The sequence below is a fragment of the Astatotilapia calliptera genome, chromosome 3 (genome assembly GCF_900246225.1).
Source record: "Astatotilapia calliptera chromosome 3, fAstCal1.2, whole genome shotgun sequence".
NCBI lineage: Eukaryota > Metazoa > Chordata > Actinopteri > Cichliformes > Cichlidae > Astatotilapia > Astatotilapia calliptera.
In genome coordinates, this window is record NC_039304.1 from 45,865,128 (window position 1) to 45,880,751 (window position 15,624).

Genomic DNA, 15,624 nt, shown 5'->3' on the forward strand with positions numbered 1-15,624 from the left:
GAAACAGAGGCAGCCGCAGTCTTGCAGAGAATCCGTCTCAGGCTCAACATCTGTCTCTCTCTGCACTGAAGCAGCAGCTCAGACTCAAAGACAAGTTTTCACACAAAGGTGGTAAAGAAAGGAGGACGAACGTGAGGCGATCGGATGCCTCTCTGATGGCGTCATGTGACGATAACCATCTCAGCCTGAAACACGAAACTGCATCTGCAGATATAAACACGACCTGGGAAACTTCACCAATAACAAGAGTTCAAGTGACTGACGGGAAAATGGAAAAGTCCCGCGCTCGCTTGTGTTTACCTGCTCACGCTACCTGCGCGCTCCCAGGTAACCTTAGAGAGACTCGGCTTTCTGAACAACAGCAAGAACGTAAGGGAAAGGACGCTCAGCAAGAGAAATCAATAAAAGGAGCAGTCGTCTGTAAACACAGTCAGTAAACTCGCTGTGTGCTGTAGGTCGAGTAAGGCCAAAGTCACACAAGCCTGGAGACAGTCAGCAACACACACACACAGCTGGGGCATGCACATTTTCCCCTAGCAACAGGTGGTTACTATGAGGTCAGTGTGAGTGGGACTTGAAGGTGAGTAAAAGTGAGCCTTTGGTGAACAAGTTCAAGACATACAACTTTTTAGTTTAAAAAGTCAAATCTGATCTCAATCTGAACTCCAGAATAATATTTGGATCAGAAGCCTCCAACATAACTTTCACAGGGGTTCAAGAAATCTTCCAGAAGAAAAAAATCAGTTTTTAGTGGGAAACATGCAAAATTTCAGGTCCCTGCTGTCATCAGTTCCCTCAAAAAACATCTAAAGAATGACTGTAGGGGTTTTCTTAAACATTTATCAAAAACTTGATAGGTATGGACTCGCAGGAGTGGAGCTCAGGCCAACCAAGAGTGATGGATGCTGGGAGTCACAGTGGTAACAGCAGCAGGAGGCCAGCTCTCCCCCGACGTCACATCTCAGGTAAACCTTGCTGTCAATACACTTTGACCCCTCCAACATCCTGATTCAGACTCTGTAGTCCTTTAAACGAGGACCTGCACAAACGCATCTCTGTGTTTGTCACAGCTGCAATATCGCTGTGACACCCTGAAACAACAACATGACAGCTCAGCATACAGGAAACAAACTCCTTCCACCGTGCACAGTCTCCTCAGATCACTGAGTGAAGGACAAATGCAAACTTTAGCCAGTAACTAAACACGTCTTCATGTAAAGCAGGACAGAAATGATCCAAAAAACCACTTTAAACAAAGCCGAATGAGGCCTGAACAGCACCTCTATGCAGTGAAGTCATAAATGTAAGGACACAGTTCACTTTATTAATGTGATACTGAAGAAAACTTAAAAACTGACAGATTCTCAGGTGACTTCTGCACATGCAACGAGTGGCTGTTTTCATCTATGCTCGATTAACTTCAGACATTAAACCCTGAGTAAATTGGAAACGTGTGGATTTCTTCACTCTACTGAAGTTTATTCATAAACACTGTTTCCATAAAAAACTTCACAGATTAAAGGACACCGTTCAGTTTTCTGTGGGATCATCCTGCAGACAAAAACATCTCACGGGTTGATTATTGATCTGCTGTAAAGACATCATCACCATCTGACAGTCATGTGTTCAGACTCCCACAGCTCCGCTCCCATGTGCCGGCCTCTGTGGAGGAATGTGATAATGAATGGTCTTCATACCGCACACACACACGTCCTATGGTAACATATACACACAGAAAGCTAAAGATAGCCATTGGCTGCACTCGACGCCCAGTTTGCACAAAACTTTTTACACTGTTTGATCAGAGCTGGCTTTGCATCCTGGTCACATGACCTGGAACCCCGTGCTGCTTTCAGTGCAGTGGGAGATATTAACAGTGCAGACTCAGCGTGGATAATGAAAGCCTCACACTTACACACAGTCAGACTCATCAAACTCCCCAAGAGCAGGAAAACAAAGTTGCAGTTTCTTTAGTGGCCACTTGAGGCAGTCTCCAAAAAGTGATTCAGTCCCCATAGACTTCCACGTTGCGATTTCCAACTTTACAGAATAAACAATGACCTTTGCACAAGCTGTCCAAGACTCTGAGCTCCGGTATTGTTAGGTGAAATTGCCTCAACACAGCCTGCCTCTCCCTTATGACTGCTGGGAGAGGCTACAATGCTCCCCTGACCCCTGAACTGGATGGATGGATGGATGGATGGATGGATGGATGGATGGATGGATGGATGGATGGATGGATGGATGGATGGATGGATGGATGGATGCTAGTTAACACTAAGTAGCAGCTGTGATCCTGACTGATAACAAAGATGGCTGATGACCACCTTCTCAACCAAATACAATCAGCTCCGACTCCAACAATCCAACATGGTAGCTTTGGCATCTTTCATAACTGTCTATGATTTTAGTTGGTCATGAATACATCAGTTTACAGTCAGTACTAGTCAATGACTTCCATCTTCCATCAGGCCTCAAACACTTTCAAAAAGCTGCACTAAGCTAAAGGGCTTCTATTTACATGGCTTTATTTGTTGGTCCAACATAGGCATAAATCCTGCAGATGAGAGAGAACAGCACTGAGTCCTGATGTTTGAGGAGTTGAATCAAAACAACAGGTCCTTTTACTCTGACATTACAGCTGTGCAACGAATCTAAATATAGAACCACTGGCTTCTAATGACTATAAAAACAAGACGATCCAAAGAAAGCTTTTAATGCTTGCATTCCTTTTTTGCAAACTTTTCTCCTTTGGTCTTATGTTATAAAACCAGCCCTCTCTCTAAAAGCCCCAGACTCACTCCCCGACAGGTTGTGGCAGGTCAGTTTGAGCCGGATTGACAGAAAGATGAAGCTGAAACCAGTTCAGCCATCTGGGAACAGTTTGGTTTCAAAGTTTCTTCCACAGAGCAACACGAGTTTCACTTTAAGTTTAAAATGGAGCAGCGGAGCAGCCCAGCCTGATATGTACACAACAACATTTGTAGTTTAAGACTCCAGCTTTCAACAGCCTCAGACAGAAGAAGACAAAACAGGAAATGGGACAAACCAAATAAAGTCATTAACTAATTGCAGCAAACATCCTGTCCTGTTTGTCAGGTTGCAGTTTGATGTCTGTTCAGAGGAAAAACAAGTCCAAACATCATAACTGAAGCATCATTTTTTTCTATCCGATCAGACTAAAAGTCATCAACACAAATTAAGCTTCGGCAATCATTAGTTTTCTTTCTTTTCCTCAAACTTTCTCTTCTCCATATGAATAAGGAAACATCTAAATGGTGTTTCAGTGTTCAGTCTTCATAAAAGAGCTTTTCTCTTCTCTGTGGTCCTTATCAGTAATCGGATTACCTGGGAACAGCTGCTGGTTAACAAGTTTAGAGATTTAAGAGAAGAAGCAGGAAACCTGTAAACACAGGTGGGCAGGAGGAGGCTGAACTTTACCGCTTTGCAGTCAGGCTCATGCTTGATCTCCAATCACCTCCACAATCCGCTGCAGCCATATTTGTTTCCATCAGAAACCAGCAGCAGTGACGCTCTGCTGCAAAAATGTTGAATGAGTGCCAGTTTTAGGATGCCATGTGCGTATGATTAATGTCTGCTCAGACAATAATGCTGGCTCAGGCTGGTGGCTGTCAGCTTTGTACTGATTGATGGTGTCACCATGAGTGAGGCGGTATTTCTTAACGCCACATGAATTTGTTTATGCTAGGAAGGTTTAGACTGGTGACGGCTCAAACAGAAGAACTTTACCTGAAGAGAGACTCTCCTTCAGTCTCATGTTGTGCTGCTTTACATAATGTGGATGTTTGGCGGGGCCACCATTGGTCTGCAGGCCTCATATTGAGGACCAGAGTTCTGAAAACACCAGTGATGTTTCAACTCTTGCAACACAACACTCATATATGCATGGAACGACTCTATTTGGCAATCCAGCACGTTTCCTAGAAGACTGCATTAAATAAACTCTGCATGTGCTCATCGTCAGTGCTGCAGCTCATTTCTTTCACTACATTACAAACAGCTGTTTGCACAGACAGCTCCTGCCTCTCCACCAAACACCCTCCCAGTGTTGGTGTAACCTGCAGGATCTGCAGGTTAGGCAGATCCTACTGCTTTTTTTAACCCCTCCTCCGCCCCAGCATCCACCTGCAGTCTCCGGTTTCCCAGTCACTCCTCCCAGTTTCTATGTGTATCGTATATGTGGTGACTAATGAGCTTGACTCTGACTGTGATCTGAAGCTTTCAGGAACCATTTCAACTTTCTGACCGCAAACCGACAAAGAAGAATTATCAAATGTTCCCTGTAAGCATCCTGCTGTTTCCAGGGAACGGTTAACAGTAAGACAACTCAGCGAGGGAACGCTTGGGGTCACAAAAACTTTTTTCAAAAGCTAGTTTAATTTTGCTTTCTTCTTTCTTTGTTAGGAAATACTGAAATGTGCTGTTCTTGGTCTGGGGAAAAAAACCCAAACTTTACTTTATAAATTGTGGAGAAATTGCAGTGAGACTGTTGTTATGGCAGACTCGGTCTGCAGCTTTCAGCTGAAAAGCTGGAGGTGAATAGTTTGGTTACAAAACCTGAATGGAGACGGTGGTTGAGAAGTTAATCAAAAAACATGAAATGATGAAAAGACCTAAACAACATGCTTTTGAGTTTTTAAGATTTGTCTCTTAAAACATACCCATTAACTCGTTAAACTACCAGAGGGCTTTTATTTTGAAATTTCACAGCATTATAGCATCCCAGTAGTGTTTGATGATAGGAGTTTAAAGAGTTGTAAAGAACCACTTCTGTTCAATTGCAATGTCCTGGAGCTTTTATTTTGAAAATAACCTATTTATTTTGAAAATAGTCGCCTGATCAAAACAATGCATCCATCTTTTATATACAGTCTGTGGAGGCCAAAATCATAAACAACATTTTCGGTCACGATTATTTTACACAACTACCCACTAGGGGTGGGGGAAAAAATCGATACTGCGTAGTATCGTGATATTTCGCTTGCTAATAATGTATCTATACAGGGACAGCAGAAATCGATATTTTGTTACAAAAAAAGGTTTTTGTGCTCTGACTTCAGAGCACGTTGATCCTTTTTCTGAGCAAGAACCCTGACATTCCTTTACTGTCCAAATGTGTTTAACTTTTTTTTGGCATCAATAAACATGACGGTTTACTTATTTTAATTTAAGACATGTTTTATTTTAATTAAGTTTAAAACTTTTTTATTTAATGTAAAATTCTATTTTGTTTTAATTTACTTTCAAATTCTTCAGTTGCTGAAGGGGCTGCATAGTTTTCATAAATAGCTATAATTGTACCAGATGGTTGCATTCAGTTAAGTTGGACTAGACTGTAATACAAACCGTTCAGTTTGTCAACAATAAAACTGACTGAAATGAGAGAAAGACTGAGTGTTTGATATTAGATAAATGAATATTGATAAAGTTTACCTTTATGTACAGAATCTGAATATCGCAAAATATTTTTAAAAATTGCAATAATATCGTATCGTGCGTTAAGTATTGTAGGAATATCGTATCGTGGGATGTATGGTGATTCCCACCTCTACTACCCACAGACTTTGGAAAAACTTTTTTTTTTGGAAAGACAGATTATTTTTAATTAAATTACCTTTAAATATATAAAGTGAGGGAACTCTGAGCTCCATGAACATTTCTGATGAGTTTATGGTCTTAGTCGTTGGTTTGAGCCAAACAGGATGACAGAGGTGTGAAGGAAAGGAGTGAAGATTTAGGGTGGAGGATCTGACAAGTCACCAGTTTCTCCATCAGGTCCTCCCCTCAGTCATCAAACACCAAGACAGCAAAGGATAAAAAGCTCAGATGAAGTCCTCAAAAATCTACATTTGACCTATTAGGTTGAATACATACAACTACATCCATCTTTTATCTACAGTCTATGGTTGAGAAGCACCACCCAGCCTCTGACATGTGTATACTTCCTCTCTCAGACAGTGAGGACCAGCGAAATAGTCCTCATTTCCCTCATCTAAACCACAAACAAAGATAGATATCCACACTCTGACATGACGAGGAGACGGTTTGTTTAAGGTTTTGTGGCGTTACCCAATAACGTCAGAGCAGAATTCAAACAGCATGCAGCTAAAAATACACACACACACACACACACACACACACACACACACACACACACACACACACACACAGAGATAGCTCAGATGCCAGCTGAGAAATGCTTTAGCCTCCTGGGCTAACTTTAGCAAGGCCGACATGAGCAGCGGCAGAGGAGAGTCTCAATATGCTGAACTCTGCGGGGCCATAAGTATGTGGACACACCTGTGCTCATGCTGAGGGCAAAGTTCAGCAGGTAATAGCAGGATTTAAGCCGACTACATCTGTAAACAATGAGCAGATTAACGCTCCCGCTTCTGGGATGAAGTAAGTCCATTCGTCCACATACTTATGGTCACATGAACAGCTATGACATTGATGTAACGGTGAGTAAACAACCTGAGGCTGAGATAAAAGGCAGTTCTTTGAAAGAGCCGGTTTGTTGGCAGTTTAGTAAACACAAGTTTCAAAATAAAAGCTGAGAAATGCACTTGAAAGCACGCAGACAGCCCCGACTGATCACCTGGATCATCTCGGCGCAGGACTGAGCGGCACGGAGAAACTGGAAACACGAGCCTCAGCTGTGATTTCTCAATGCAGAAACATTATATTAGCGGCTGTTTGGAAACTGACTCAGTAACTGACTAATCACAAATGAAAATGAAGGACTGACAAAAGCAGATGAGGGCAACGTTTTTCCCCCTCAGGCTGATGTAGATACAGTAAACAAAGGCCTGACAAATGTTAACATTGTTATTTTGTGTTAATAAAACACGTTAAAACAAAGATGTATTCCCAGAGAAACTGCTTTACACTGTATGATGAACATTAGACAATTTTAATCCGTGTATACAAAGTAAATACCTGAACAGAGTGAGTCACATGAGCTGTATCTTTAGTGACTTGTAGCAAACGACCAGTTCAGGATCTCAGTTCGGAGTTATCAAGCTTTCCTTGTTTCTGAGAAGCGAACGGATGAAATAAGCTATCATCTGTATGTTTGTGTCGATGCACATGCATGCACAGAAGCATTGTGCTAATGTAAATTACCTTAATGTAAACTCACATAATGCACAATGACCAGTGTAAAGATCTGTTTTTTATTCAGCTTGGTCTAAATGTGTAAATTATTATTATTTTAATATGTTCTAACTAGGGCTGTTCGATATAACGATATATATCGGATGACGATATAAAAACATCTATCGTTTCATTTTACGCTATCGTTTGTTTCGTGGTGTCGCAAAATAAACTGTTCACGGCAATATTTTTTCATTATTTTGATATTTCTGATGGTCACTGTAGTGGCTATATTCATTTCTTAAAGTTCTCTCTTTCTCTTATATTTTATATAACCACACTATGGACGGACAAGCGCCTGTTTTTATGCGTTGTACGTTAGCAACGACGGTAAAACCACCGCGTGTCCGCTTGTTTATTTTCCACATAAACCTTTCACAATAAAGCTCAAGATCCTGTTGAGTCTTTTCAAAATAAACTGCATCACGTGAAAGATGCAGACTATTTACGGATGAGAAGCAAAAAAGAGCCACCAGGTGCTAAAAAATAAATCTTAGACTCAAACGTTAGAACAGGCTTTTCCCCGCAGCACGCCGTGTAATAAATACTCACAAAAAAACGGCGGCCGTTACAACTTATGTCTAAAAATGTGTAGTTTCATGCATTTGTTAAAAACTCGACTCCAGGTACGCGACGCCCAGCTGGAAACACTTCACGCAAGTCGAGCTGCCCGAGATTCACAGAATTTACAGAAAATGTTACATTTTTATGATTTATATCGTTATCGGACAATAGAATTCTTATATCGGGATATGAGATTTTGGTCATATCGCACAGCCCTAGTTCTAACACAAATACAAATTACAGATTATGCAGCACTTATTCAACAACAGCTGGTATAAAGCTGTTGTTACATCACTGTGCACAAAGCGACCAATTAGGTGAGTGTAAAAGTGCTGGAATGCATCTGAGGGCTTTTATTGTGAAATGCAGGAACAGGAAGAAACCCGCTTTGCCAATGTTTAGAAAAAGTTGGTGCATATGTTCTAGTGACAGACATCACTTCTGGATCCAGAAACCAGTGGGCGATGTCGCAGTAGCTGTGTCCATCTTTTATATACAGGCTTCCGTTCTGATGAATGAAAATGTGTTTAAAGTAGATTTAGTTTAGTTTTTGTTATAATTTGATGATGTAATGTTTAATATTTTGCATCAATCCCTGCTGACATCACAGACTTTGTCTTCTGATAATCTTTATCTGATTCAGACAAGACAGCTAACCGAGAAAATAATCTGCAGATTAATCAATAATGAAAATGTTCTCTAGCACAGATTGAGCTCCAACTACCATTTAGCAATAAAACTGCAGATTACCTGAGAATACCAAGAATACCAAAAAACATGACACTGATTATCACAGCCTGACCTTCACAGAGCACTGCTGCAAACGATTATCATTTTCATTATCAGCGGGCAGCTTTAACTCTGAGACACAGTGCCGCTTTCAAGGTGATGCATCTCATTTAGTCTTAACTCCAGCCCCATTATTCACTTTATAATAAAACAAGAGGAAATAAATCAGCAGGTCTTCCTTTTCAGATGCATAAATCCGCAGAGATTTGCATTCTTTACAGGATTGTGCTTGAAACAAATGGAGACATTTGTGCTCAAAATAATGAAAAATACATTTAGAACAACTAAGACATTTAACATGCGGGGCAAGAAACCCCTCACACTTTAAATTATGAATAAAAATGAGTTGAAATGAACTAAATCCACAGGTTGTTTATTTGTATTTACTGTTCTCAAGTTTCTAAACTTTTATTTACTGTAAAGTTGAACTTCTAAACTAACCGAATCTGTTTTCCAAATGAATAAAAACGACAAATGACTGAAAATACGAATACATGAAAAGAAGAATTAACACTTAAATGGATTAATAACACATAAAGGTGGAAAAGTGCAGTAAAAGTACCTCAGTCATAATAACAGCATTAATAACTATGTGTGCTCCGCTCTGATTGGATCCCGTTACCGGAGATGACTCACCTGTACAGGACCGGAGGAAACCGTGAGTCTCGTGGAAGCCACACGATGCCCCACTCACTCTCTCTCCATGTCCACCTTCAGTCAAATCAAACAAATAAACAAACAAAGGCACGCGGGGCAGCAGCCTCTCTTGGTTCCGGTCCCGGTGCGGGCCTGTCGGTACCGGGACAGCCGGGCAGAGAGGGTGGGGGTGGAGGGATTTGGGTGGGGGCGCTGCTGCCTCACAGAAAAGTTCCAGCGTACACTAACCGGAGCTGCTCCCGGGAATAACGGCAGCACCGGCGCCTCGAGCTCAACTTTTCTCCGGGCTGACGTCACCGTCCGGTGAGCCCAGGCTGGGGAAAGTTGAGGCCCGCCGCTGGCTGCTGGGGCGGTGAATCACGGCAGCTCCGGGACAGCCCGTCGCTGGAAAAAGTTGCTAATCCGGTGGTCAGTCCGCCTCCTCGCGCTCCTGTCCGCGTGGAGCGGGCCTCGAGCGGCGAGCCGGGAGTGAGCGGAGAGTTTGAACGGAAAAATGGAGGAAAAGGAGAGAGAAGAGAAGGGGAGAGAGGCGGAGAGGCTGGCCGGTGGCCTGGCCGCGCGGCGGGTGAGTGCGTGTGTGTGCGGGCGCGTCCCCGTGACGGAGCTGGGACGCTCACAGACAGACAGACGGACAGAGGTCTCACTCTGCTCGCACACGTGACTTATGATACTTTTAGTTACATTGTAGTTGTCCGCGCGGGACTTTGTAACAAAAACGTAACAAAGTGTTACTTTTACCACCACTGATGAAAAAACGAGTAAAAGCGTTCATCATTAAAGATGCTCATAAGCAACATGACAACCGGAACAAGGAGCTACATTAGGGTTGAACACGTCATGCCAGTGTTTCCACGTTGAAATGAAGCTGATCTGAGCTTCTCTATAAATAAGTGCATTACATTTTAAACATGCTTCTCTTTGTGCTCAACTAAAAACCTTTATGTTTAATAAATAACGCACATAATTCAGAATACATACATAATTTAATTAAAAACTGAAAATCGTCCAGTGCTGCCGTGACAGTGGTGACTTGTTCTGGGATCAGTGGGGAACGTACAGGCATGAGCCGCTAATGAACTCTGAGTCTACAGGATCGCTAACTGAAGGCCTGGTGGAGTGAATCATCTCACTCCGAGACGATCTCTGGCGCCATGTCGTCCCTGATGGTGGAGGAGTTAAAGGAGCAGTCCGTCTGTTTCCCAGACCACAGTCACCCTGAGGGTTGATCAGCTGTTGTAACTGATGCAATCCAAACTGAGTGATTCAATCTAAGATGGACTTCTGAGCAACGCTCCAGAGACTGTAGGAAAACTGCTGTCTTATCATTTTAATCAAGATAGTAAATTCCAGCCACACTTGAACAGAGTCATGTCAAATATTAGTGTTTTGTGGGAAACGTGCAGCATCATGCCTCTGGCAAAGATAAGATCGATGTGATCTTCATTTTTTACAGAAACCATCGCTTTTGATGTCCACTATAATAAAAATTCATAAATGACATTAGATTCAGCAGATGTTGCAGAACTTCATTAAGAATCTGTCAGTTTTCAGGTTCAGAGTATAGTAGTGGGAGCTGTGTGCACATTCATGGGTTTACTGCACACAGGAGCTACTGATAGTTAATTTAGCTATTCTTAACAACTGGAAAAATCTGAAAAATACACGACTGTATTTGTGTTAATGGGCAGAGCGAAATATAAATGGTAAATGGCCTGTATTTATATAGTGCTTTTCTAGTCCCTAAGGACCCCAAAGCGCTTTACACATCCAGTCATCCACCCATTCACACACAGGTGATGGCAGCTACATTGTAGCCACAGCCACCCTGGGGCGCACTGACAGAGGCGAGGCTGCCGGACACTGGCGCAACCGGGCCCTCTGACCACCACCAGTAGGCAACGGGTGAAGTGTCTTGCCCAAGGACACAACGACCGAGACTGTCCAAGCCGGGGCTCGAACCGGCAACCTTCCGATTACAAGGCGAACTCCCAACTCTTGAGCCACGATCGCCGATATAAGAAATACATCTCTGTGTAATGCTTAAAACTGAACAGCACCACAGTGTGATTAAAGTAAATTAACTTCTCTGTTTGATGAGTAAACACGTTCTTATCTTGTGTCTTTCTGTATGCGTGTTTAAGGTAAAACATCACAAGTGTGCCTGTGTGTGTTTTATGCTGTTTACACAGTCATGCTGTGGCGACTTGACTTCCTTTAACGGACAAAAAGCACATCCCCATAAGACAGGTTATTCCGTTTCTGGGTGAGGACTTTAGGGTGGGAGTCCCGGGAAAGGTTGGAAGTTGTGTGACGTCCTCTGAAGTGAAAAAAAACAACAAAAAAACTACTTTGTGTGTCTATTGTTTCTCTGTCTTTGTGAGGACTGTGGGCAGTCCTCCTTTGGGACCTTTAAAGGACTGCTGGAGGGGTCAGTTCTGGTTTTCAAGGACATGTGACTCTATTATCTCAGGGAGGGTCCTCACAAAGATAGCAGTACGAGCTTGAGTGTGTGTGTGTGTGTGTGTGTGTCTATAAAACAAGAGAAGGTGGAGTCAGGAAACACCTGGAAGTCAGGAAACAGACACACACACACACACACACACACACACACACACACACACACACACACACACACACATATACATTACAGAGTTTCTGTCAACATGCTGCTGATTGTGCCTGACCTTTGACCTTCTTGTGACTCATAGCATAGTTGAAAGTGGATTGGTCCACATTTTGCCTCCTTCAGGAAGGCCTGGGATTGTCCTGTGATGTCATAAATTTGAGGTGGAGCTCAGAGGTCAAAGGTCAACACTTTGCCGAGTTAAAGGGAAAACCCCCACAGCTGCTGCGCCCTCTGCTGGACACCACTGAACATTACAGCACAGTGTCTGCATCACTACTGATAGGCAGTCAAAATCAAAACATGAAACTTTATAGAACTCCTACTCTCTGGATTTCATGTTTTATAATGAGGGGTTACAATTATTTGAATTAAATTATTCGTTAAATTATATAATTACATTATATAATTACATTATTTAAAAATGGCCTCAGATATGACATATTAAATTTTGTTCTTATCGATATAAAAAACACATGGACCTGGAGGTTTGAGATGTTCTAGATGTTTGTGGCTGCAGCTGAACTAAACAGTGAGTGAATTTTTAGGATGGCACGAAAATGCATCTTTGGAAAGTAAATAAGTGCTCTTCATTTAACACAAGACAAAAGGAACCAGAGCAAAAATACTTTTATTAAAAATCCTAATTATCTTGTTTTAATGATCACAGGGAGACTCAAATGGCTTAAATCCAAATCCATTTCATGGCCACTTCCTCAGTACAGGTATTTCAGAATTGCTCCTTAGAGTCCTGCTTCAACTATTCTTTATGTGAAAAAATCATGCATTTGCCCAAAACAAAAACAAAACCTGGCCCCTAACATTTTCACAAAGTGAAATATTATCATTATTATCATTACACAAACTTTAAACTATGTTTTAAAAGGTTTTACTGTTTTTCCCCTCATTTTTGTTGCTGTTTTCCAACCTCAGAGCCACCACAGAGACTCATATAGCTTTGTATTTGTGTTTATTTGATGGCACATATTAACATTGCAGCATTTAAACACGTATACAGCTGATGCAGTGCATACAGGATTTCTAGCCAAAGCTAATTTGTAGGTCTTGCCCCTGGTTCTGCTTTTAAGACACAACATATCCATACAAGTATAGGATCAAACAGTTCAAAAGCAACAACAACAATGATAATATTCATAATAATAATAAAGTACTGACAGAGGTGTTTTTAATATTTTCTTGATGTTGACATTTTTTCATAAAGCTAAAAGCCTCAAATAAAACCAGATTAACAGGCAGCAAAGGAAATCAGACTGTTTGTTTTTGAGTGTAGTGCCTGAAGAGGGCGCTCTTACTCTGCAGGAAAAAGAGCAGCGTTCACTCTGCAGCGTCTCATCTGCTCCATGTCGTAGCCACACGGCAGTAAGCACTGAACTTCACCAGCCCTGACAGCTGATTGTTTACACACAGTTTTCATTTCCCTATGATCCCTGAAAGTAATAATAATTGAAGTAATGCTTCAAACTAACTGAGCTGTTTCAATCATCCAGTCAACAATACAGCAGTGGAAAAGGTTTCGGTGTTTTAGGACATATTAGAAAAACATTCTGCTCTTTAAAAGGTTCTAAAATTAAGACAAAATGAAGAAGTGTGTGTGGAAAATCTGAGAATAGCTCATGATTCATTAGCTTGTAGAACCACCTTTAGCAGCAGCAACATAAAGTTTGTCCAGGATAAATTTAGCAGTCACTACATCATGATGCAGGAATCTTTGCCCTCTCACTTTTACAACTTTGCTTCAGTTTATTGCAGTTTGAAGTCATCTGTTTATGCACAGCTCTGAAGGTCCTGGCACAGGACTTCAATCAGACTGAGGTCTGGAATTTGGCTCGTTGCAGCACCTTGATCCTTTTCTTTTTCTGCCATCAAATTGTAGATTTGCTGCTGCATTTGGGATCATTGTCCTGTAGCATGAGCCAATAGGTGTTGTACAAATGGCTTCATGTTTGACTCTAGACCATGAACTCCTTTGCATACAGAGGAGTTCATGGTCCACTGAATGGCTTGAAGGTGTCCAGGTCTTGTGACTGCTGAACAAGCTAAATCATCAAACTGCCACCACGGCACAGCCATGCACATGACTGTTTATGAGGTTGGGGAAACCTGCAGTCAGCTGAGACTGAAGAAGTCACTTGGATGAGCGACGAAAAGTTTCTCCCACGAAACGCTACGTCCAGATAAACAGAACCAATTTTCTTGGAGAGCCAATCTCCTAGCAACCCTTCCAAACAACCCAAACGTATTCAGCGTTGTTCTAATTGTGTTGTCATGAACTTTAACCTCTATCATGCTAATCAAGGTCTGCAGAGTCTGAGTTGTAGCTCTTGGGCTTTTGCATGTTCTCTGAGCATTGCACGCTATGACCATGGGATTAAATCCTGGAATGTCCACTCCTGGGAGTCCTGATAACTTTTCTGGATGTTTTCCACATGAGAATAATCTATCTCACTGCAAGATGATGGACCGTAGATTATTTGGAAATGGCCTTATAACTATTCTGAGACTGACGGGCAACAATAGCTGCTTCTCTCGAGATTATATCTTTCCTTTTGGCGTTGTGTTAACACACTGAAAGGTTCATCAACCCAAAACTGCTTTTACCCATCTGGAATACAATTATACTGAGTTTCTTTACACTGACTCTAGCCAGATGTTTAACGCAGCCATAACAAACTGCCTACAAAAATGATGAACCTTGGCTACACATCTGCTTCTGAATTGACGAGGTCCTCAGCGACCACCCAGAGTGTCAGAGTAGGGCCCTACCTCATCCCAACACTCAGCTTACACATTGGCTCCCCACAGATGCTGAATCCTTACTGTACACTCTTTAGTAATACCAACTTGGTCCTCAATGCCACAAAAAACTATGGAAATACTTCAGGAGAAACAGATGTGACGCTCAGCCTATATACATGAATAGCAGTTTTGTGGAGAGGGTCTCTGACTTCAGATTTCTGGGCCTGCACCTGGATGATGATCTATTCGGGAAAACTAAAATCACATCACTAGTCAAGAAGGTAAAACAACACCCTAGCTGAGGAGCTGCTTGTTCTTCTACAAATGCTCTTTTGAATGCACAGAAGATCATCACAGTTGCAACAGTAAAGCCCACAGTCTCCCAAAGGACGCATCTCACCCAGCTCTCTTTGCACTCAGTGGGACTTGATACAATTAGGTTTTAGCTTTTGTACAATGACAATAAATATTGTGACTCTGGTTGTATGCAGGTGGTTATCTGATCATCATCTTACTGATCATCAGTTAATCAACTGCATTTGATTAGCAGCTCTTTTTTTTCTCAATTCCTACATAAGCTTAGGTTTTCACTGCTTTGGCTTAATTCGTGTTAAATAAACAAGGACATGGGGGAATATGGATGTTTTTATTAATCTGAGGTGATGAACAGACTTTGCATTATGTTCTGATATCTAAAACCTTAAAACTGAAAGCGAGCACACATTTTATTGTGCGTTATCGTTATTGTTTAACTTCAGGGCCAGTGTATTTTCATCAAATAAACACATCATCATTCACTGCTGCTCAGTGCACACAGGGTCCCACTGCGACCCCTACAGGGATGAGACAATCATATTCGACCTTCAATAATAAATAAATATATAATGTAGTAAATCCAAAGAAAAAAAATTCTGTTCTGTGGAAAATAAACAGGAAGATGAATTTGGGGGAAAGGAGGGAACGGAGATGTTTCCATTTCATGTGAAATGTCCCTGAAGTTTTTATTTGCAAATAAATAAACATGTAAACAACAACTCTTCACTGGAAACAGCATCATA

General features: G+C 41.7%; 1 protein-coding gene across 3 annotated transcripts in view; it reads right to left on the bottom strand.

The window, feature by feature from the left end:
• Positions 1 to 9,797, bottom strand: part of LOC113010288 (kinesin-like protein KIF1C) — a 32,197-nt gene extending 22,400 nt beyond the window's left edge. For all 3 annotated transcript variants that reach the window (XM_026149321.1, XM_026149312.1, XM_026149303.1), the window contains exon 1: positions 9,166 to 9,797. The gene's annotated coding sequence lies outside the window, so the exon portion shown is untranslated. The remainder of the gene's footprint in view (positions 1 to 9,165) is intronic.
• Between the last annotated feature and the right edge of the window lie 5,827 nt (positions 9,798 to 15,624).